This window comes from Bubalus bubalis, chromosome 10, assembly GCF_019923935.1.
Source record: "Bubalus bubalis isolate 160015118507 breed Murrah chromosome 10, NDDB_SH_1, whole genome shotgun sequence".
Classification (NCBI taxonomy): domain Eukaryota; kingdom Metazoa; phylum Chordata; class Mammalia; order Artiodactyla; family Bovidae; genus Bubalus; species Bubalus bubalis.
Window position 1 is genome coordinate 34,932,723 of NC_059166.1, and position 22,557 is coordinate 34,955,279.

General features: G+C 37.7%; 1 protein-coding gene across 20 annotated transcripts in view; it reads left to right on the plus strand.

Moving 5' to 3' along the window:
- Window positions 1-22,557, plus strand: part of EPB41L2 (erythrocyte membrane protein band 4.1 like 2) — a 215,064-nt gene that overhangs the window by 567 nt on the left and 191,940 nt on the right. The window lies entirely within an intron of this gene.

Sequence of the window (22,557 nt, forward strand, 5' to 3'; positions counted from 1 at the left end):
TCCCGGGCCCCGCGGCGCGGCTGCAGGAGGGATCCGGCTCCATCCTGGGCGCGGGCCGCGGCGCGCGAGCCTGTCCCGATGCGGAGCTGCCCCCTCCTTCCGGGCCGGGGGCACGCGGCGGCAGCAGCGTTGCCCTTCAGCAGGATGGTTTTGGAAGAGGAAACGCGGGCGGAGGACGCCACGCGTCCCGGGGCGGGCCGCGCGCCTGGGCACTCCGGGTAGCTGGGTTCGGGCGGCGTCACTCGCTCCGTCCCTCCAGACGCGGACCTCCCGACCAAAGAGGAGAAAAACGCACGTTTTGCTCTCTGATCCTTGCAGTCCCGGCACCCAGGCTATCTCACTAGCGATGGCTTATTTTTCTCCTCTGTTTGACGGCAGAGTTGGGAGCATTTTTAGTTGCGCTGCTGGGGTAAGGACCAGGAGCGAGCAGGGTTCGAATCAGAGTCTAAATCCCCAGCAGGAGTCCCTGCCCCGGGCAGCTTGGGAAGAGGTCGGTCGTAATTTCTGAGATCTCTCATCTCCCTTGAGGTCAGGGTGTTTTGGCGATGTTAGAAGAGCCCTTGCCTAGTCTGTTATTTGGGAAGGGGTCTATGTGGATCCTTCCCTCTGACTTAGGACGCCTTAAATTGCATTCCCCATGAACAGCACAGCTGGCCGTTTTTAAGAGCTCTAGTGGGGTGAGAGGGAAGGAAGAACCTAGAGGATCTGTGAATGTATGTTCTCTTTTCTGAATCACATCCTTTGCTCAGTTTTTTGAACTTCTCGAATCTGAAATGGCACGTGTATGCCAGGCATCTTGTTCTTGTTACTGTTATTTAAGCTTTTTTTTTTTTTTTAATAAATCTTAACAGTTTATCCTTTATTCTTGCATTTTTTTCAGTTCTCTTTTTATTTTTCCCTTGTTTTTTTTTTTTTTTTTTCTTCTTCTTTCACCGGAATCAGCTATTTCTGTATTCTCGGTTTATAATACTGTATGGAGAATTTGAGTTTTAACTCGCGTCCTATCACATTTCCTCTTGGGAAACTGAGTCAGTTCCTTGGCCGCAGGAACTGGGGATTTAAAATTCTGTCTGTGAACAGGTTTTACTCTGAAACGAATAGTACTTAATCCTATTCAGTTTCCGTTTGCAGGACTCTGCTGTGAGAAATCACAATCTTGGATTGTGATAAGGGCCAGCTGAGTGCATCCATCAGGCTGACACACCTTTTAAAGAGCTAGGTTGTGTCACCTGTCAGAGCTCCAGGGGTCAGTCCTAAAATTCAATTGGAGAAATCACCGTCAAATCTCAGATGTCTACTTTATAGAGGTTATTGGAGAACTGTACAAGTGGTAATGACTTGGAACAATGGGGTGGATTTAGGGCTAATTTAATCCTACCCTGTCTTCCTCACTTCTTGGGCAGAATTCCCACTGAAGTCAGTAGTGGTCTTGTGTGCAGAAGGACTGCTGAGAACAAGAGGCTGCTCATTTAGAGTAACAGGAGGGGACAGTTTCTTCCCTTTTAAAACATCCCTCTTTAAGAAAGACCTAGTCATAACAGTGCTTTAATCTTTTATTTCTAGTCAAAGTTAGACCTTCCAGAGAAAATAAGTGGTTGAGTGGAGCCCCCAACTTCAGATTCTTGATATCTAAATTGGATGGGGATTGCCTACAACAATGAAAAGTGATTAAAAAAATCATTTAATGAATTTCAGTAAAATTATTACTAACTTCAATAAAAAATTTAAACTGCTATATAGTATTCTCAACTGGGTATGTATATTAAACTGGGTGTCTGTATATATATACATATATATATAACTGGGTATGTATATTAAAATCTAAAACTTAATTCCAAGTGAAAAGGAGCAGATTTGCAGATTTAGGAGACAAATGCAAAGAGAAGCCCACCCTCAAACAACTATGGAAATATAAAACAAGAGAATTCAGATAGCCCTTGTTGTATTTGGAGAGGTAGCTTTCAGTTCAGTTTTGTGTACGTATAGGCTTTAATGACTGGGCCCATCATTAGATTTGGAGGTTTCTAAATTAGTTTTATGTTGATCTGAGTTGGTAAGCTTGTTAGGTCCTTTGCTTCTTAAGTAACGTTCTTGTGGTTTACCCTTTCCAAATTACCCGTTTGAAAGAACTGAGTTTAGAAAACCTATCCAGTCACCAGATCTTAAAAATAGATTTTTTAAAAATCAGAACCATGTCCACGTGGACTTGCCAACCACTTGCTTTCAACTAAAAATACTTGCAAAGATGACAAAGCAGTCCTTAACTGGAATATTTATTGGTAAAATTACTCTGTAATTTAGTAATATTGTATAGTTGTGTTTAAGGTCGGGTTTTGCCCTGAATCACCACTCTCATATAACTGACTAGAGAACTACAAAGGTTCTGTCTTTGCCATTTTATTTAGGAATGTGGGGTTTTATGTTTTATATAGCCGAATGCTAAATATTTTTGAAGATTTGGTTTTGTTTCTGTTTCCACAGGAAAGCATAGCCCTTTTTCCTTTGTTTTTTGAACTGACAGTCTTTTTAGAGACTATGTGCGGACTTTCTGAAGAAGTATGAATTGCTAGTATCTGTATAAGGCATTAATATAGCTTATAGGGATCAATATTGCTGAGGATCCAATTTTGCATTTCTAAAAGTCTGTATCGTTTACTCAGAAAACAAAGGAAATATGCAGACCGCCCCCCCCTCCTCCCCGTCCCCACCTTTATTTAGAAACACATCCAGTGGCCTTGTTTGTTTTTTTCAGATTCAGAATTACTGTACCTAACCACTGGCTACTCTTACACATTTAAAAGCCTCAAGTAAATGTTTATGCTGGCTTCAGTACTCAGCAAATACTAGCCAAACTCTAATTTACTGCCCGTTTATAGAATCTTGGAATCTCAGGGCCGGACCTTTAGGAGTCAGCAGATCCACTCTCAGCCCTTTCCCAACACACAAACATTTCCAGCCTCTTTCAAAGGCCTCAGTTCATAGATTTGTATATGATTCCCCCACAGATTCCAGACAGAGTGCCCTTTGGGAATGCCATGTTTTGGCATAAACCAGCAACCTGATACTCATAAGATTTCTATCATTCCTCTGACAGAGCAGTGCCCCAGATTAAAATAAAAAATGGAGTCAGTGCCTGGCATCCTTACATATAGGGGACTGGCTTCCAAGTGTAAATACTGTTGTTACTTAGATGTTACAGGTAAGCCAAAAAGGAAGGAAATAATTTCTAATATCAACTAGAAATAAATGATGATGGTTAATATTTTAAAAAAATTTTTTTCTATAAAGTATGTATATTTTATAGGAGAAAGGGAGTCCATTTGTAGAGTTATGTGACGTGCCTATAACATTGTTGGTACTTAATAATTTGATGAATTAATTTGTTGAAAGTTTATGTAATATATTGGAAGTGCATTTAGTGAGGATTTTTTGAAAGTTGGAATTAACATTGTAGAATCTGGTATGGTTGCATGTAGAAATGTTCTGTAGGTTGTATTTCATATAGAGGATTTTGTTTTCTTACTCTTATTATTTCCTTTTGTTCTGTGGTTGGCTTAATCTATATGGGTTTCTTAGATGCATGTTTTTCATGTCTAGGAGGGTAGATAACCTGTACTTTATTTTCCTAAATATCTGGTGGTTGGGATATCATTGATTTAAATGAGAGTGTTAGTGATTTTTCTCAATTTTCTCATTTTTTTTTAAAGTGATGTTGCTTTCCCCTTTGTATGGGGTAGACCTCAGGTGGCTTATGAGTACATCCATACTGCTTCTGCTTTTTAAAAATAATTACTTATTAAATAAATGATTGATTATGCTGGGTCTTTGTTACTGTCTGTGGGCTCTCTCTAGTTGTGGTACACAGGCGTCGCGGTGGCTTCTGTTGTGGAGCACAGGCTCTAGAGTTTAGGCTCAGTAGCTGTGGTCTGTGGGCTTAGATGTGCTGAAGCACGTGGAGTCTTCCCGGAACCCATGTCCCCTGCATTGGCTGGCAGATTCTTAACCACTGGACTACCAGGGAAGTCCTTTCTGCTTTTTATTCCCCCACCAAAGGTTGAATTTGGACTAATTTCGTATACTTAGTTACTTTTAAAATAGAAATATGTTTTCATATCACATATACTCTGCATTTTGGTATTATTATTATTATTTTTTACTTCAGTGTATTGTGCATATGTGCTAAGGAGCCCTAGTTGTGTTCGACTCTTTGTGACCCTGTGGACTGTAGCCTGCCATGCTCCTCTTGTCCATGGGGATTCTCCAGGCGAGAATACTGGAGTGGGTTGCCATTTCTTCCCCTAGAGGATCTTCCCAGGGATTGAACCTGCATCTCTTATGTCTCCTGCATTGACGGGTAGGTTCTTTACCACTAGTGCCAGCTGGGAAGCCTGATATCTAGTGTATTAGATAGAGCCGTAAAGGTCTAATATATAGATTGCCTCAGAAATAATCTTTATAGTAATATGAAATCAATTTGAAGAATAAGAATTATCTTTTTATTTGCTCTGAGAACTATCATAAGATTTGCTTTAGTAGCCCAGTGGACATTTCACATTTATAACTTAAGTTGAGTGTCATGGGGATGGTTTTAGTTCTTTCCAGGTTAAGAACCAGAGGGCATGGAAAGAGTTCCAAAATGATTTTGTCACATGTTCATCTGTAGGACCTTGTCTAGGTCAGTTAGGGGAGTTCATTGTATTGATATTTAAACTAAATTGTTCATACTTTTACGAAAAAGCCAGCTTCCTCTTGCTTTGCTCTTTTTATGGCCTTTATGTCTACTCTGTGAAAGAATTTTCAATACTTGAAGACTTAAACGTTACCCTCTAATTGCCTTTTTCCAAGAAAAATTGTGATTTTAAAAACTTTTCACATAAGTCTGATTACCAACTCTCTAATCATTTTTTCCCAGCTCTGAATTCAGGTTTCTAGACCTCCTGATGAGAGCTGAAGCTGGACCTACTACCATGATAAAAAAGTGCTAAGTTTAATCATGTTTTTGAGTTTCCTGTAGTCTATTAATATATGTACACATCCCAGTATCCTGAAGCTACTAAATTAATATGTAATTTACACTTGGCTATAATTCTTACATCTTTTCCTTTTTGTCTAGTTAGTCTACTTGTTTTTCACCTTCACTTCATCCCCCTAAGGTACCAGAAGGGAGGGTGAGAATCATTTAGTTTAGATTCTTGACCTTGAGGTGAGAGGTGTGGGTTTAGTGGGGAAGGTGTTGCTCAGGGTGAGTGGGCCCCATGGATTCACGAACTGCCTGAGACTGTTAAGTAAAGTGTGTGTGTGTGTCAGAGAGAGAGGGATTTTCGGGAGGAGATTTTGAAAGGGTTTTGGGAAATAGAAAATGTTAAAAACTGCTGATGTAGTTCTATTCTTATTTTTGAGATTAGAGAATCAAAGTCTTAAGAGATTTCCTTTTTTTGTGTGTGTGTTACCCCATTGCACTTTCATGCCCCACTATTGTGCTTATTTCCTTTCAGTTGAATTCTTTTAGTTGTCCCATTTTAGCCCATTGTCAAGGTTAAACTAAATTCTGATATAATATTGGCCTCTCATTTTCTTACCTTGAACTTAATGTGCTGTTATTTCCTTACAAATTTCTTTGGTGAAAATATTACTTAGAAGAGATCAGTGACAAGTCCACACTTTGGTGTTGGTTAGACTGCCATTTATGCCAGTGGAACCTTAGGTGAAATACTTTTCAAGGCCTCAGTTTCCTTATCTTCACTATGGGGATTAATAATCATAACCTACCTCAGACAGTTAGAAGAGGACTAAATGAGCTAGTGATTATAAAATGCTTCTCACAGGGCCTGGCCTCTGTGAAAATTGTTAGGTTAGGAAAAGATCTAGTGAGTTTCATATGAATATGTGTAAGCAGTTTTTTGTTTTTTGGGTTTTTTTGCAGTGATCAGGAATAATTATCTATGTGGAAGTACACTCTTTGATATGAAACTGTAATTTCCTATGGTAATCACAAGTTAAAACCACTTTTTTCACAGTTTCAGTACAGTATCTCTAGAATTTTTTTTAACAAACTACCCACTGCTTTTGGCAGTGTTTAAAAAACATATAGGTGGAAAAACTGTTTGGATCTAATTTCAGAATCACAGACAGATTGTAGTCTTTTTTATTATGTTGCTGGAGGTAACTGATTTGGAGTGTAAAATTTGTATGTATATGCTATCATATTATAACTTCCTCTGTAACTTCAGTGAGCTTGGTGCAAGAAAGTTGTTAATGAAATTTTTATTGATGGTGTTTAAACCTCTACATATGGCATTAAAATATGACCTTTTTACATCCAGTACATCTTTTTGTACATGTAGTAGATCTGCAGACATATTTTCCCCATAACAGTGTTTTAACTTTCAGTTAGTTGACAACGTTAAGAAATCAGGAGGTTTCACAGAAATATCTTTTTTTAAAAAGAAATTTTATTTATTTATTTATTGGGCTGCACGAGGTCTTAGTTGTGGCATGCTAACTCTTAGTTGTGGCGTGTAGGATGTATGTAGTTCCCACACCAGGAATCTGACCTTGGCCCCCTACATTGGGAGCATGGAGTCTTAGCCACTGGACCACCAGGAAAGTCACAGAAATATCTTCATTTTAGGTTTCTCTGGGGAAATTGGAGGACCTTGGCAGAACTGGGCCCACATTCCTCTCTTGGAGTGCTGAGGAGGTCCTGCCCCATCTAGCACAGATCATGCTCTCCCTACTTTGCCCAAGTCCCTCCCATTTTCCTTCAGATTACCACTGGACCTTTCCATTCATTTGCATCAAAAACCTGGCTCCTTTAGACTGTTGAGTTGAAAACTCAACTCAATGAGTTTTCATTGAGTAAATGAAATGAATTTCACTAAGTGAGATGTAAATTCAGTAAAATGAGATGAATCTCTTTGTACTAAATAGCAATTTTGGAAGATACAAAAAGGACCCAGTCTCTGTGACCTTCAAGAAGGTGTCCTGGGCAGCGTGGCTTTTCTACCTTTAGGGCCAGAGGTCATCCCCCACCTCTCCTTTAGCAAAGACTGACCTCTGGCTCACAGTCAGTCATGGTTTCTGGAGCCTAGCATGCAGTAGATCCTCAGTCAGATGTGGAAAGAACGCTCTTTCGAGGCTCTTCCCAGAGTTTGTCACTCCTTCTCAGAAGCAGATTGCCTGGTTCTCTGAAGCCTAGTGTGACATTGCCGTACCCTGTAGCTGTAACTTGTTTGTATGTTATTCAGGTTTTTTAGAGGACCTTTTATTTTCATTTCATCAATATTTAGGTATATATATCTAGGAAGATAACTCTTTGGTAGACATGACTGGTGTACCATCATCACACTGAAAATTCCTTAATTTCATCAGATATTCAGTTTTTGATATTCAAATCTCCAATTATCTTAAGTATCAATTTTTGAAAAAGCTGGTTTGAATCCAGATTGGTTTAAGATCCTCATGTTCTGATTGGTTGGTACATCTTTTTTAACATTTTATATTGGAGTATAGTTGGTTAACAATGTGTGTTAGTTCTGGTGTACAACAGAGTGATTCCGTTATACATATGCATGCATCTATTCTTTTTCAAATTCTTTTCCCATTTAGGTTGTTTGGTTAGTGTTTCTTCTAAGACTAATAAGCTCTAGTGTCCCCTTCATCTCTTTATTTCTCCTTGCAGTAGTTTGTATGTTGAAGAAATTTGATTAGTTGTTTTATGTGGTTTCTCAGTGTGAATTTTGCTGATTTCAACCCTCTAGTGGAGAAGGCAATGGCACCCCAGTACTCTTGCCTGGAAAATCCCATGGATGGAGGAGCCTGGTAGGCTGCAGTCCATGAGGTCGTGAAGAGACTGAGTGACTTCACTTTCACTTTTCACTTTCATGCACTGGAGAAGGACATAGCAACCCACTCCAGTGTTCTTGCCTGGAGAATCCCAGGGATAGGGGAGCCTGGTGGGCTGCCATCTATGGGGTCACACAGAGTCGGACACGACTAAAGTGCCTTAGCAGCAGCAGCAGTGTAGTTAACCTGTTACTTTTCCTTTGTATTTTCTTTAAATACGTAGTTGGATATACGAAATTGGTCTAATTCACTTTCTTTATTTTCTTCCTTCTTGTTTTTATACTATTCCTCCATGATGTAGGCTTCTATTGGACACTTCTTGCTTGCCTTCCATCCAGCCTTCATCCTGGCTGGAGGTGCTGTCCCACCAGCTGTGTTGTCTTCTTTGTGCTGGACAAGTGCATTTTATGCTTGTGGCTTAGCCTTGTTCTAGGTTTCATTGTATGTCATCTGATAAGGCTGGAAGCATTGATAATAAACAGGTGAAAAAGGAAGAAAATTAACCATTGGAGCACAGACTGAACAACAACAGCCAGCTACTGTAGTTGGTGCTTTATACATGTTAATATCCCCAATCCTTCTTATAACAACACCTTGAAATAGCTGGTATGCTCATTTTACAGATGAAAACTTGAGGCTTAAAACCAGAATAATTTGCTCAAGGGCACCCAGCTTGTGTGTTGCTAAAACTTCTGTTTCTCCTGCAGGGGAGGGTGAGTTACTTGCTTTAATTGATTAATGCTTATTACTCTGTAGAACTTGAAGATTTCAGAAATTTATTGGCATCTACAGTATCTGACTTAACAAAAGGGAAACTTGTTTTCCTAACTGGTTTCTGCCTTCTAGTTGCTTTTGTTATGAGGCAGAGTCCTGCTTTTAGCTGCATGATTCTTGAATCAAGCTGGAATGGCGAGAGCCCTCCTCATCTTGTTTTTCACATTAGTGTAATGTTGCCAGGCTGATGTTTCAATGTAAGAAAAATGTCCCAGAGTATAAAACACATCAGAATAAAATGTGTGCCTCCTTCCTTTTCAGTTTTTATTTTTTAAGCAGTTTTACACTTTTTGTTACTTCATTCAGAGTGCAAATGGCATTCCCCAGGGGGCTAGTATATAATTTAGAAAGTCAGGTACTAGTGTAGGGATTATAAAGAAAAGCAGCAGACACCTGCTTTTCATGTCCCTTCATGACAGATTTCTGCTCCTTAAAGGCAACTACTTTCAGTTCTTTTGGTTTTATTATCTATGTGTTTTGTTTAAAACCATGATTTTCTTGCCTTTTCCATTTTAGACAGTAGTAGCTATTGACTTTCCACCTTGGTTGGGGTTATTCTCCTTTACTGACTCCCTCATCCCCAACACAGATGCACACTTTTCTCTCTTTCTACAACACACAGTCAGCAGCCAAGCTGTGTATCTTGCTTTGGCTGCATATACTTTGTTTTACAACTTTTTGCTTTATCCTGAAGTTAATTGCCTACTTCTTCCTCAGTTGTTTAGTTTTCTTTGTTCCTATCCTTAATTTAACTCTAAACTGTGTTGAAAACTATATTGCAAACCATTTTCTTTTTTTATGAAGGACATCCTTCCTGGGCTGGTTTATTTCTAGAACTGCTTTGCAGTTGTATTCTGTGCCTGTGTGTGTGCTAAGTCACTTCAGTCGTGTCCAACTCTTTGCAACCCCATGGACTCTAGCCCGCCAGGCTCCTCTATCCATGGGATTTTCCAGGCAAAAATACTGGAGTGGTTGCCATGCTCCCCTCCATAGGATCATTGAAATTTCTCTTTTCCTTTCTTCTTAACTTCAGGGTGCCAGACTTCTTCTTTATCTCTTACTTTACATGAGTACATCCTCCAGTAGTTTCCCAACTAAGTGCAAAAAAGGTGAATTTCTTGAGACCTTGTTATTTAAAAGCAACTTTCCCTGCTCTTAAAATGCCTTTTTGTAGTCTCAATTTGAATGCATTTATAGTGTGGCTGGGTATAGAATTCTAAGTTAGTGGTTACTTTCCCTCTGAATTTTGAAGGTGTTGCTTCATTGTATTAATATTTTAGAGCATCCCAATGTTCTCTTGAGAAGACTGACTGGATTCTAGTTTCTGATTCTATGTGCCTAGTTTGCTTTCTTTAGAAGTTTTCAGGATTTTTATCTTTGAACTTGGTGTTTGGAAATTTCATGATGATGTGCTATGATTTGGGAGTCTTTTACTCATTGTGCTGAGCACTCACTGGGCCCTGTCAGCTTGGAAACTCTTGTCTTTCAGAAATATTCCACTATGATGATGACTCCCTCTTTGTTCTCTGTTCTTTCTGGAACTCCTGTTAATTTGGATGTTGAATTTCCTGCAGTGCCTTCAGTTTTGTTACTTTTTTCTCTCTGATGTCATCTCTTTGTCCTTTTGTTCCCTCTTTTCGGAAATTACTTCAGTGTTTTCTTCTAATCTCTCTATTGAACTTTTTTACTTTCCTATTTTCAAAGCTGCTCCTTGGCTACTGAATATTCTTTCTGATAATGTCTGTTTCCTTTTTCGTGTATATTGTTTCTCCAATCCTGCCCATCTTGATGTCCCCCCTTGCTTTCTCTCTGTCTGAAATGTTCTTCCCGCAGATACCTGCACAGCTTACTGCCTTAGCTCCATCAGAGTTTGGCTTCCATGATCATTTATTTGAAACTACAACCCAGCTCCCACCTCCTTTACCCCAGTGTGTCCTGAATCCCTTGTGTTTTCTTTCTTTCTTCTGCAATGTGTATTGCTGTCATCTGATACCCTTATATTTTACTTTTTGTTTATTGAATCTCTTCTCACTATAATGTATTCTTTCCTGGAGAATCCCAGGGACAGAAGAGCCTAATGGGCTGCCATCTAAGGGGTCGCACAGAGTTGGACACGATTGAAGCGACTTAGCAGCAGCAGCAGCAGAATGTAAGCTGGATGAAGGCAAATCTTTCTGTCTTCTTTTGTCCAGTATTTCTGGTACCCACAGCAGTGCCTGTGCAGAGTAGGCACTTGGTAAATATTTGTTGACTGAGTGACTGGACCTCCCTGTTTTACTGTGTAGAACCTCACCTCTGCCCTCTGAATGCAAAGCCTTTCTTTTTTAAGTTCTGTAGAGTGAACCTCTTGTCTTCTGGCTGCCAAGGTTTGATGAGAGTGTATGTGTGATTTAAACATTCCTTGCCCTTATTTCCAACAGGTCCCTGTCTTCAACTCTGTCTCATATCTCAGCCCTCAGAAGTTTCTGGAAGTTTCAATTCCTAAGGCTCTCAGGGCTTCTCCAACAATCACATTGTTTTTGGTAGGTTCCCACCAGAATAGCAATTCAAGTTTAGACTTTCTCTGCTCTGCTAAGTCAGTTACTTTGTACATCTGTTTTCCATCTAAAATTCTATTGATATATCTCATCTGCTGGCCTGTGCCTTCCCTTTTTCTTTCTTTTTGTGGGTTTGTACCTTTTTTTTTTTTTTTCTTTAATTTTCCTTCTGTCATTTAGTGTGGTTTTGGGAGTGAGCAGAAATTAACTCATGTTCAACCCACTGGTTTTAGAGTTTTCAATTGATAAAAATAAATTTCCAAGATTATTGTGGTACTCACAGTTGGTAAGAACTGCAGCCATAATAAAATTGTCCTTTTTCTTCATGCCAGAAACTGAGTTGAACTTCAGTTATATATAGAGAGAAAAACAGAAAAGTCATGCGATTGAGTCAACCTATAGGGTGGGTGGGAGTGGGTGACTGATATATCATTAAATAAGAAAGTGCTTCTTAGGAATAGCTCAGAAAATGTACTATATTTTTTTCTTGTGATATTTCAAGGATTAATTCAGTACACACACTTAATCTTACATATTTGAATCTAGATTTAAAAATACACAATAGAAACCAATTTGATGTATATGTATCAGAATGGCAACCTTATTATGGAATTTACTGAATATCTTAGTGTGTCTGTCTTTAGACTGACACATGATTGGCATACATAAATTTGAATATTCTTTGACTATTTGAATATTCTTTGGTTATTAGAGGAAACTTGGAACTCATGGGGGTTCTGTTAAATAATTTAAGGGTGAAAAATTTCATTACTAGAGCATAAATAGAGAGTGGGATTTATTCTAATGGGAACACACACATTAGGGGTTTTTGTGTGTGACTTTTGGGAAAAGTGAAACAAAAATGGAGGTTCTGAATAAGGTAGTGGCTGAAAGGTCTGAGAAGCTCTAGGATGATCCCAGGGCTCATGAGTGCATGTGATTAGTGTTGGTTAAGTTGCTGAGTGGGTTTTAGCGGTTTATTAATTCAAATACTTTATACATTAATGTAGAGGAAGTTATAGGCAAATAGATCAGGGCAGTATCTCCCTAAAATGTGGTGGTATGTTAGAATGATTTGAGGTGGTACACAGATAAATCTTTTTCTTTTAATGGTTAAATACACATGTCAGTGTTTATCAGAAAAATACCCAAGTACTCAAAACTATGATTTCATTGATATTACGTACTATAAAGCTAAAGTAGGTATTTTAAAGTGATGATATAAGGAGAAGTGTCACATCAATAATAATACAGTGGCTGTTTGGATTTGGCAAAAATTATAAAGTCGGTCTGATTACTAAAGGTTGATAAACTTTGGGCAGGTTTAAAATAAGATTTCTTCTAATAGATAACAACATAAAACTGTGTATGCTTACTGTGGCATAGACTTCTGTTTCAGGTAAGGAAAGTGAGTTAGGAAGGAGTTAAACGTTCTCAAAGCCATTCAGCAATTTAGTAATGGAGCTTCAGGCACAGCCAAGGTCTCCCAGTGTCCAGAGTTGTTCCCTCTAGTGTGTGTTCTTTTGATGTTAATGGAGTTGCCAATTGAAGTTTTCTTGGAGAACTCAGGAAGCCTGCCAAGTTTTATAGCTGTCTGTAGCTTTTATATATTTGTATCTTGAGCCCCGAAGGTAGACAGAGCTAGGTCTTCCAAAAATAGTTCAATAAATGTGTCAACGTTTTGAAATACTATTGAAAAAACAAGGAAGTAGAAGTCCTATGGGATTATTGGAAAACGGTGCCAAATGCTTTCACAAGAATTTGAAAAGCAAATGTGGCTCGGTGGTCATATGCTAGACAATGGTGCATATTCAGCCTTCATTTTGGAGCCCATTTTTATATGATAATCTTTTACTTTTCCCCAGTACTCTCTGTTTAATTGCTTTTAGACTCTGGGAGGAAAGCTGCTAAATGAACATCTTTCTTAAAAAGCGTTCTTTAATTCACTTCTCTTAGGGAGAAAAAGGCAGACTTCTTTTTTCTTAATAAAATGAATCCAAATTGTGTATGGGAAAGGTTAGAGTGCCAAGTAATGAGTTGGGTCTCTCCACTGACAAAGGAATCAAAAGTTTATCCATGGGCTTGTAACCAGAACTGTTTTTGGATCTTGGCCATTAAAATCAACATCAGCAAAGCCGGAGTCCTAATTTCCTTAATGCTAAGATTGTCTGTTTTAAATTACGCACAGAAGGGAACGGGAACGCTTTTCTTCCTTCCGCCCTCTCTCCCCACCCCCAAACAGAAAAATAAAGGTGCGGGGAAGATAGTCTCCACTAGAGCAGCTCTGCAGCGAGCGGTTGCCGCTGTGGGCAGCATGTGTAGTGCAGACGTGGCTCCAACTTTTCTCCTAATTGAGGCCAGCTCACTTTCATCCTCAGTGCGGCTGACTTAAATGGAAAGACTTGAGGGCGGAATCTAGAGCATTCTATAGATCTGTAATCTGTTACTTGCTCCGCGCAGCACAAATGGAACAGTGAAGGATAATATGGCTCTTTTTTCTTTTTTTCCTCCACTCCCCAGTGTGACTCTTTAAGACTTCTCTTTTTGTTGCTGTTATTAGGTTTTTTTAAAGTCATGTTTTTACTGTATCTGATTATGTTTTGAAGTGTTTTTTTTTTTTGAGAAAAAATGTACCATTATCAGCAATAGAAAAGTATTTTTCTTTTTTAAAATTTTTATTATGGAAAAAATGAAAAATATTCAGAAGTATAGAGAAGCCTCACCCAGCTTTGACAATTACAGCACAGGGCTGGCCAGTCTTGTTGATACACCCCACTCTCATGACTTTGAAGCAAATTCCGGATACTATATAATTTCATTTGTAAGTAGGTAAGATTCCCACCCTCCGCCTCCATTGGCATGTGCTCTGTGGTCTCCAAAATAAAGTTCATGTTCATTACTGATTTTGTAGAATTACAGAAATTAGTTCATTTATGTCATATTCAGTTGTCATGTTTTTGGAATAAATATCTGAATATTTATTGTTTTGATCAGTAAAAGCAATTTCATCTGAGTTTTAACCAGTGGAAGCAGTTTCATCTAAATGCAGTGCTGTGGACATAAAGGAAATGCTTTAGCCAGTGCTCAAAAACGTAATTCCTAAACCAAATCTGAATGGATTTTCAAATTCTAGTGCATTCTCTAGGTAATGTTGATCTTCTATGAATTGTTTTTCCATGGCTCCTGTCTATGTTAATGCTAGATTTTAATGTTCTTATTTATTTTTATTTCTGTGTTTTATTTATTTGATTGAAATATGACTGATTTACAGTGCTATGTTTTAGGTATACAGCAAAGTGATGCAGTGATTTTCTTTTTAGATTTTTCTTTTTTCTTTCCCTCTCTCAGTTCTTTTTTCTGCCTCTCATTCTTTTGCTTAGCATAGTTTTGTGGCAATATGTTGGAATAAGACCAGGTGAAACATTTTTTTTTTAGCTGACTGAAATTTAATGGTACCAGGCGGTTATAAAATCATAGCAACTTGCCATATGTGTAGTTCTGTCTGGCAGTACAGCGGGGAAAGTATATGCCTTAAACAATGGTCATATATTCGTTGAGAAATCACATGTAAAACATTGATTGGCATAATAGCCAAAGCTGACACTCACTTAATAGTTGAAGTACTTTTCCTAGTTAATAAGCATGCCTTTTATGTTGGAGATAGTTTACTTTATATTTTGTTTTAAATTAGAACATAGTTTAATATTTTGTAAAGATATCACATATTAGAGAATGCTGATAATGATAGATAATAGATAACATTTCTTGAGTACTTAGTATGTGTCAGACACTACCTTATAGGTACTTTTACACATATTATGCATTTAATCCTCACATAAGTCCTGTGTGGTTGGTACTGTTATTCTGGGTTTGCCTCTTAAGAAAACTGAGGCACCATAAGATTAACTAATTTGCTCAAGTTTACTCGGCTAATTAATGGCAGAGTAGGGATTTGAGCCAGGCCATCTGAGTCTAAAGTCATGACTACTGTCCTACATTATCCCTAAGAATATGTAAATTCCTCTTCGTACCCTATCTGTGCTTGCGTTCCCCTCCCCAGAGGAGCCCTTTTGAACCAGAGCCAATTACACCATTGTATGAGGTTATGATTTGATTACTGGGTGGATATTTTTCATTGAGAAACTTGAAAGCTGTTAATGCGGTTCTACTCATGTTCCTTTCCTGGCTTTAATTATAAAGGAGAAGGGAGGAAAAGTGGAAGCATGTGGAAAGTAACGTGGCAACTACTGAAGTGGCGTCCCTCCCCCACCCCCACCCCCAATAGAACGTGGAGCCCATCTGGAATGCTGACAGGTCACAAAGGAGCTGTTGAAGCCAGTACTTCAGAGTACCGCTGAGCCTTCAGTTGAGTACCTTGAAGTGTAGGTGTATTGGTGGAACGTTGGTCTTCGTTGGGCTCTCCTGAAAAGTGTAGACTTTTGTCAGGGGTTTGTCCTGGGTCTACAGTGACTGGAATTTTAACAGACCAGGTATCTGATATTCTTCCCCTCTCCTTCCACTTTTTTTTCTTTTTCCCTCTTCTGAAAGTAGCAGAGGATAGAAAGAAAATAGTTCACCAATTACTAAGTGTGACATTGGGCAAGTGACATTGTTCTTGTGTCTGTTTTTCTCTTTAAGTGGTTCAGTTGTCATAGGTCCAGATCCACTTAAGATATTGTCTGTGGCTCATTTATTTGTCTCTGTAGAAAAAGTAATTTAAGATGCCTTTCCGTATAGGAAAAACATAGGCATAGAATTTTGGCAAAACATTTGATAATGTTTTCATGCTGTCTGAATGGTAGCATTAGGGAAAAACTGTGTGTTAGGGGGAATCTGTGGTGGTGTTTGTTACTGAAATTTTAATCTTTGTCATCTTCTATCCAAAATATTTTTGCCTGTAATTTTCCTGATGACAGACAAGGACTGCTAATCAGATTTACAGATTTCATGGAAGTGTGTAGGGAAACCAAATAAGGCTTATATAGATTGTCTTATTAGCTACAAAATGGGTTGAAATGAAGATGAAAGTTGTTGGAAGTAAAGGTTGTCTATTATAAGGTTTTTGAAAGAGAAACAGGATAGCTTGACCTTCTTTTCAATACTTCTGCTTGAAAAGTAGTAGATATCTTTTTATTCCTTTTATGACTTCTGGCCTCACCACTGCAGTGGAATTGTTCGTTTCCATGTTGCCCTGGAAACAACAGAGATTGCTCTGTCGTCAAGTCCACTGAACGCATTTTCCTTATATTATTTTTGATACTAGTGGCCAACCATATTGTCTTTGAAATTCTCTCCTGACATGTTAGGGCTCTTTTTCTATATTCCTTCTGTTCTTTGCAAGATTTATATATTCTTTCCGTTCTTTCTTTTCTTTTCACTACCCCTTCATTTATTTTCTGTCTCCCAGGGTTCTCAGTCTTTGATTCTTAGCGTTGACTAATTTTGTATCACCCATGACTTCACCTACAATCATAATTTGTTAACTCAAGTCTCTCACCAGGCTGTCTTTCTTTTCAGCTCTGAATTCTTAAGTAACTTAGAGGAATCTACCAATATCTCAAAGTTTTTGTTTTTGTTTTTTTTAGTGAATATGTGAAATATCTTGTGTTTAACTTGGAATAATTTGTTCATTTTTAGATACTACATTTTAAGGGATATGTTGTATGCACTAAGTATGTATTTGTTCAGTAAGAATGAGTGGAAGCATAGACATACTGAGTCCATGTCCATGGACGGGTTCCTGGAATGATGAAGTCAGGAGAAAACACAGCACATGAGGAGCTAGATGTTGAAACAGCCGAAAGAGCAAGACTTGCTGGGGTGGGCAGCCTGTTGAGACTGTCTTTTGAGCACTGGCTTTCTAACTTTCTTAGGACAAAATCCACTTTAACAATAGATTTTGTACCTTGACCCTTTATTCAGTGTGGAAGCCTATGTGTGTATCTATGTGAATAACAGACATGTTTTGTAGATTTAGTTCTTAGCCTTACTTATGTGCTGTATGCTCAGATTTTCTTTTCTAAATAATGATGATAAAATGTCAGTTAACAAACCACTAACTAGATTTCACAACTCACCAGTGGCCTGTGATCTGTTTATCCTTTTTACATGGATAAAAATAAGAGATTCAGAGAAGAGAAGTTTCCTACCCACTATGAGAACTTTTTAACAGTTAAAGCAGGCAGAGAATGGAATGGATTGCCATAGGAAGCAGTGACTTTTCCAGGGTTTGAAAGACCCCAGGGCTATGGCTGATTTATGTTGAGGTTTGACAGAAAACAGCAAAATTCTGTAAAGCAATTATCCGTCAATAATAAATAAATAAATAAATAATAGAAAGACCCTAGGGCTGATAGTCACCTCTTAAAAGGTGTGGGAAAGAGTCATTGGGTGAGGGATGGGACTTTGTGACCATTAAGGTGTCCCTGAAGTCTTAGATTTTCTGGTTCCCATTTTGATAAAATTTTTTATTTGATAAGCTAAGTTTATTCCATGTTTTTTTCAACAAAGAGGTTTATTTGGGAAGTTTTAAATATATACAGAAGTAAACTGAATAGTATAATGACACCCCTCATCCCAACCCGTGCAGTCTTATCACTCAGCTTTAACAGTTTATCAGCTCATGGCCAGCCTCGTTTGATCTACATTTCTGTTGCCTTCACCCCAACTGTATTATCTTGAAGCAAATCCCAGGCATCTGATCATTCAAATATAAGACTTTTAGAAAAATCACAATACCATTATTACACTTAAGAAGTTAACAGCAAATCTTTAATATCAAATATTAACTCCATTCAAGTTTCCATTTGTTCTTGTTTTCTTTTTTTTTTTTGCTGAAATGGAGATCCAAGTTAGGAATCACACATTGCAATTAGTGATTCTTTTTAATCAATAGGTTGTCTCTTTTGTATTTCCTTGTAATCTAGTATTTTGAAGAAATTGGGTTGGTTGTCCTCTCTTGTTCCCTACAGTTGTGATTTTGCGGATTCCATCCCTGGTTTAGTTTGACCTGTTCCTCTGTCCCATAAATTGGTAGTCATATCCAGAAGCTTTTATCAGGTAGAGGTTCAAATTTTAAAATATTTTTTGGCATGAATATTTCATTAGTTCTGTTCTTTCTTAAAATTGCTCAGGGTATACCAGATTTAATTGTAAGGATGATTGGTTTGGTGTCTTAGTTCTTCATTTTTCAAAGTCATCCTAAGCCCAGTTCCCCATAAAAACAGATGGAATCACTTAGAAGTTTGGGAAGATGATAATCCTGCAAACACCACATCCAAATACAAATTACAAGTTTCTTGTCCAGCTTCATTTCCAAAAAAGAAAGGGAAAAAGCAGATGCCTTGGTAATTACTACAGACTACAAATCAGGTTTTCAGCTAAAGTGAGACATTTTACAGTAAAGTCAGTCTTGATTATTCTAGCACACTATGGAAACCTTGCAGTTTTGCTGGTTAAATTTCCCACTCAGTAAGCAAGTATTGTCAGTGGTTACTCCCCATCCCTTTCTTCCTTGGCGGTTGGAAGTAAAAGAATAAAAATGGGAAGATGGCAGGTCAGAAAGGAGTGTATTGTGGTTCGGTAGCTAAGTCGTGTCTGACTCGCTGTGACTTCATGGGCTGCAGCACACCAGGCTCCTGTGTCTTTCCTTCACCATCTCCTGGAGCTTGCTCAGACTCATGTCCATTGAGTCGGTGATGCCATCCAACCATCTCATCCTCTGTCATCCCCTTCTTCTCCTGCCTTCAGTCCTTCCTAGCATCAGGGTCTTTTCCAATGAGTTGGTATGTATGTGAGGAATCAAATAACTGTGTTCTTTGGTGATCCTTTTGAAGGATATTGGTAATCTTCTTCCTATTTTTTTATTATGGAAAATTTCAAATGTACAAATAGGAAAGATAGTATAATGAGTATCCATGTTTCCATTACATAGTTTTTTCCGCCCCCTCATGTTCAGCACATTTTCCAAAGTTGGGTCAGGGGTCATGCTATAATTCAGCAGAATCTTTGTTTCATTTGTTGTAAGACTTGTAGCATAGGCCTTACATCTTTTCTTCTTTGTTTTATTTGTGTTGGTAAATCTTTTGCTGGATTTTATTTTATTTTGGTTCATGTTTATTATGTTAGGTCGTAGGTGAAGAAGATTCAATTTGATGAAGATGCTATGATTAGGCTTTATTCTCTGACTTCTGTTTAAAATTTTTTTTTTTTTTTATAATGGAAGCTAACATAAATGTAGAGAGATGGAGAGAGTAGAATAATGAATTCCCATGTGCCCATCTTCTAGGTAATTATCAACATATGGTCAGTTTTGTCTCATTTATGTGCCGGCAAATCCCTGTGTTCCCACCCTGTCACGCTGGATTGTTTTAAAGCTGATCCCAGACATTATGTTGCTTTACCCATAAATGCTTTTTTGTATGTCTGGTAAGCATTTAAAAAAAAAAGATCAAACCCACAATCCCATTGTCACATCTAAAAAATTTAACACTACTTTAACATCAAATATTCAGTGACTGTTCCTATCTTCCTGTTTTTCTTGTTGGTTTCTTCAGGTTAGGACCCAGATAAGGTCCACATTACAGTTGATAATGTCTGTTAAATATCTCAATATGTAGTTTCTTTCTCCTCTTTTTCAGTTCATTTGTTGAAGAAACTGGGTTGTTTCTTTAGAATTTCCCACCTTCTGAATTTTGTTGATTGAGTTCCTGTGATAATGCTTAATTTGTTTCTCTTGTCTGAGTTTTCTGTAAATTGTTAGCTAGATCTGATGCTTAATAAGACTCAAAGTTGATTTTTGGTGGTAGTGTTGGAGAATCCATCATAGTTGTTGGTATTTATTTCTTATTGCACCATTTCAAGATGTATGGCAATATATGGTTGGCCCGCTTTCTCCCATCCAAGTACTAACCTGGCCCAACCCTGTTTAGCTTCTGAGATCAGGGCACGTTCAGGGTGGTATGACCGTAGATTGTTGGCTCGCTTTCTGAGATGAAGGTTGATCAGTGGGCTCAGGTATTGTCAGCCAGCTCAATCCATCCACTGTAGTTTCTTACGGAGCTTTTGCCTAGTGGTTTTTAGCTGCTGCTGATAATCTTTGCCTAGATAAATTGTTTCATTGCATTAACTTCTAACCATGTATTTTTTCCTCCGAATTACCTAAATTATGGAACTCGTAACATTTTGCCCCAATTTCTTCATTATATATTTGCATAAAATGAAAGTTTTCACATTTAACTGGGACACTACTATCCTATATAACAATTGCCAATAGTTCTCTAATATTATCTGATATTGAATTTATATGAAAATCTCTCCCATCATCCCTATGACTTCCTTTATCAAACTAGGATGCTGAAGGAGCACATATATAGTTATGTCACTTAAGTCTCGTGATTTAAAACAGTCCTCCTCCTTTCTCTTTTCACTGTCTTTTTCTGACAATGACCTGTTGGAAAGATGCAGGATGGCTGCCTAAGGTCTTGTAGAATCTTTCTTTTTTTCTGGGTTTGTCCGATTGTTTCCATGTGGTGATATTTACCTCAGTCTTTAGTACTCTTTATTTTCTGCAAAGTAGAATTTAAATCTAAAGGCATGATTAGATTCAGAATAAACATATTTGGTAAGAGCACTTAATAGCCAAGTTGTATATTTCATATCACATCAAATCAAGACCCACATAATATAGTTATCCCACTATTAGTGAAGCTAAGATTAAGATGGTGACTAAATTCCTCATTTAGAGTTATATTTTTCCCTTAGTGGTGGGCAAATAATCCCGGGGGAGTGAGACTTTAGCACCATACAAATATTTTAGTTCTTTATCAGTCGTTCATCTAATAATGTTAATATTTGTTGATGGTCCTGAATCAATTATATCACAGGGAGTTTCAAAATGGTGATAAAATGGGATTAAAAATATTATGGTAAAATACACATAATGAAAATATACTATCTTAACCATTTTTAAGTGTGTATTTCAGTAGTGTTAATACATTGACACTGTTGCACAACTAATCTCCAGAACTGTTTTCATTTTGCAAAACTGGAACTCTGTACCCTAAGAGTTTTCTCATGCTTTCAGCTTTGTAAGCTTGCAATTTTCTGTGAAAAATAGCCTTTTCTCATCAAGGTAGGCTATTTGATTACCATGAAATAGTTTTTAATTTAAAATATAGGAGTAAACAATTAAAAACTTAATTTTTTCTTTTATCAAATTTTAAAATGAGCCATTAATATATAATAGTAATCTCAAAGGTTTTTTGGTTGGTTTGTGGATTTTTATATATTCAATGTATTTCCATCAAGAACAGTCATTCTTTTTGATGTTCAAATTGTCCCAAGCTTGGCCAGTGGGAGTCCCTTCAAATTGGCTCTTAAATCTTTTTGTCATGACCCTATCAGGCTTTGAAAGTAAGGGATATGTTTGTTTAAAGGCACTAAAGTTTTCTTTGGAGAACAGGGTCAAACCTGTATTAGCCAAAGCACAAATAGCATCCTTATTATAGAAAAGTGCCATAGAGCAGAGTAAAATACCAAGGTCCTAATTCATCAACATAAGGAGAAATAAGGTGAAGTTAGAAGACCTTTTAAGGCCTGTTCTCATTTTATATTGTGTGATCTTTTACCATATATAAGGTGGTTTTACCATTTTGTTATTATTGGGACAAAATATTTCAAGAGTTTGAATGTTATTAGGTTTTTCCTTAAATAACATCTTTATTACTTTCTTCCTATTCTGATAGTCAGCTTCCTGGGCCATGGATTAAAGGACTGTAAATTGGAAATGTGAGGGTTTCACACGCATGTTTCACAGTTATAAAGTCCATCCTCAGAGGAAGCATGAAGGGGTTTGCATACTAACCTTTGCCTTTTATTCCAATAAAATATGGCTAAACATTCCACATAGAGAAGGTCAACCTTATAATGCTTGATCAATTAGCTGCTGTCTTGTTTCCTGCAGACGGCTTTATTTCCTCTCATTTGAGTAAACAGAAGAGGTTTTATCAAGAGTTTAAATGTATAACTGAATTTGTGAGGACCAACATCATAATACTTGTATCATGTTTTCAAACCTCTGGAAGATACCATCTGACATTTAAAAAAAAACTTTTTGGTTTTGAAAATTGCCTTTTCCCAGTGTAATGTGGATAATGGTCATCCTATAAGCAGTCATTCTTTTCCATTCATTTTTCTTTTTCAGAATAAGTGTGGCTCAGTTTTATCCTTATGCCCCTAGTAGTCACTATGACGACTTTTGGTTAGGAATTGGATATGAATTGCCAGTTTTTTTTGAATACTTTGAACACATACTGAATGTTGGGCAGAAGTACAAATAATACAGCTGCATACCATACTAATAAAAACAAAATGTTTGCCTTGAAAAACAGTTTCTTCTCCT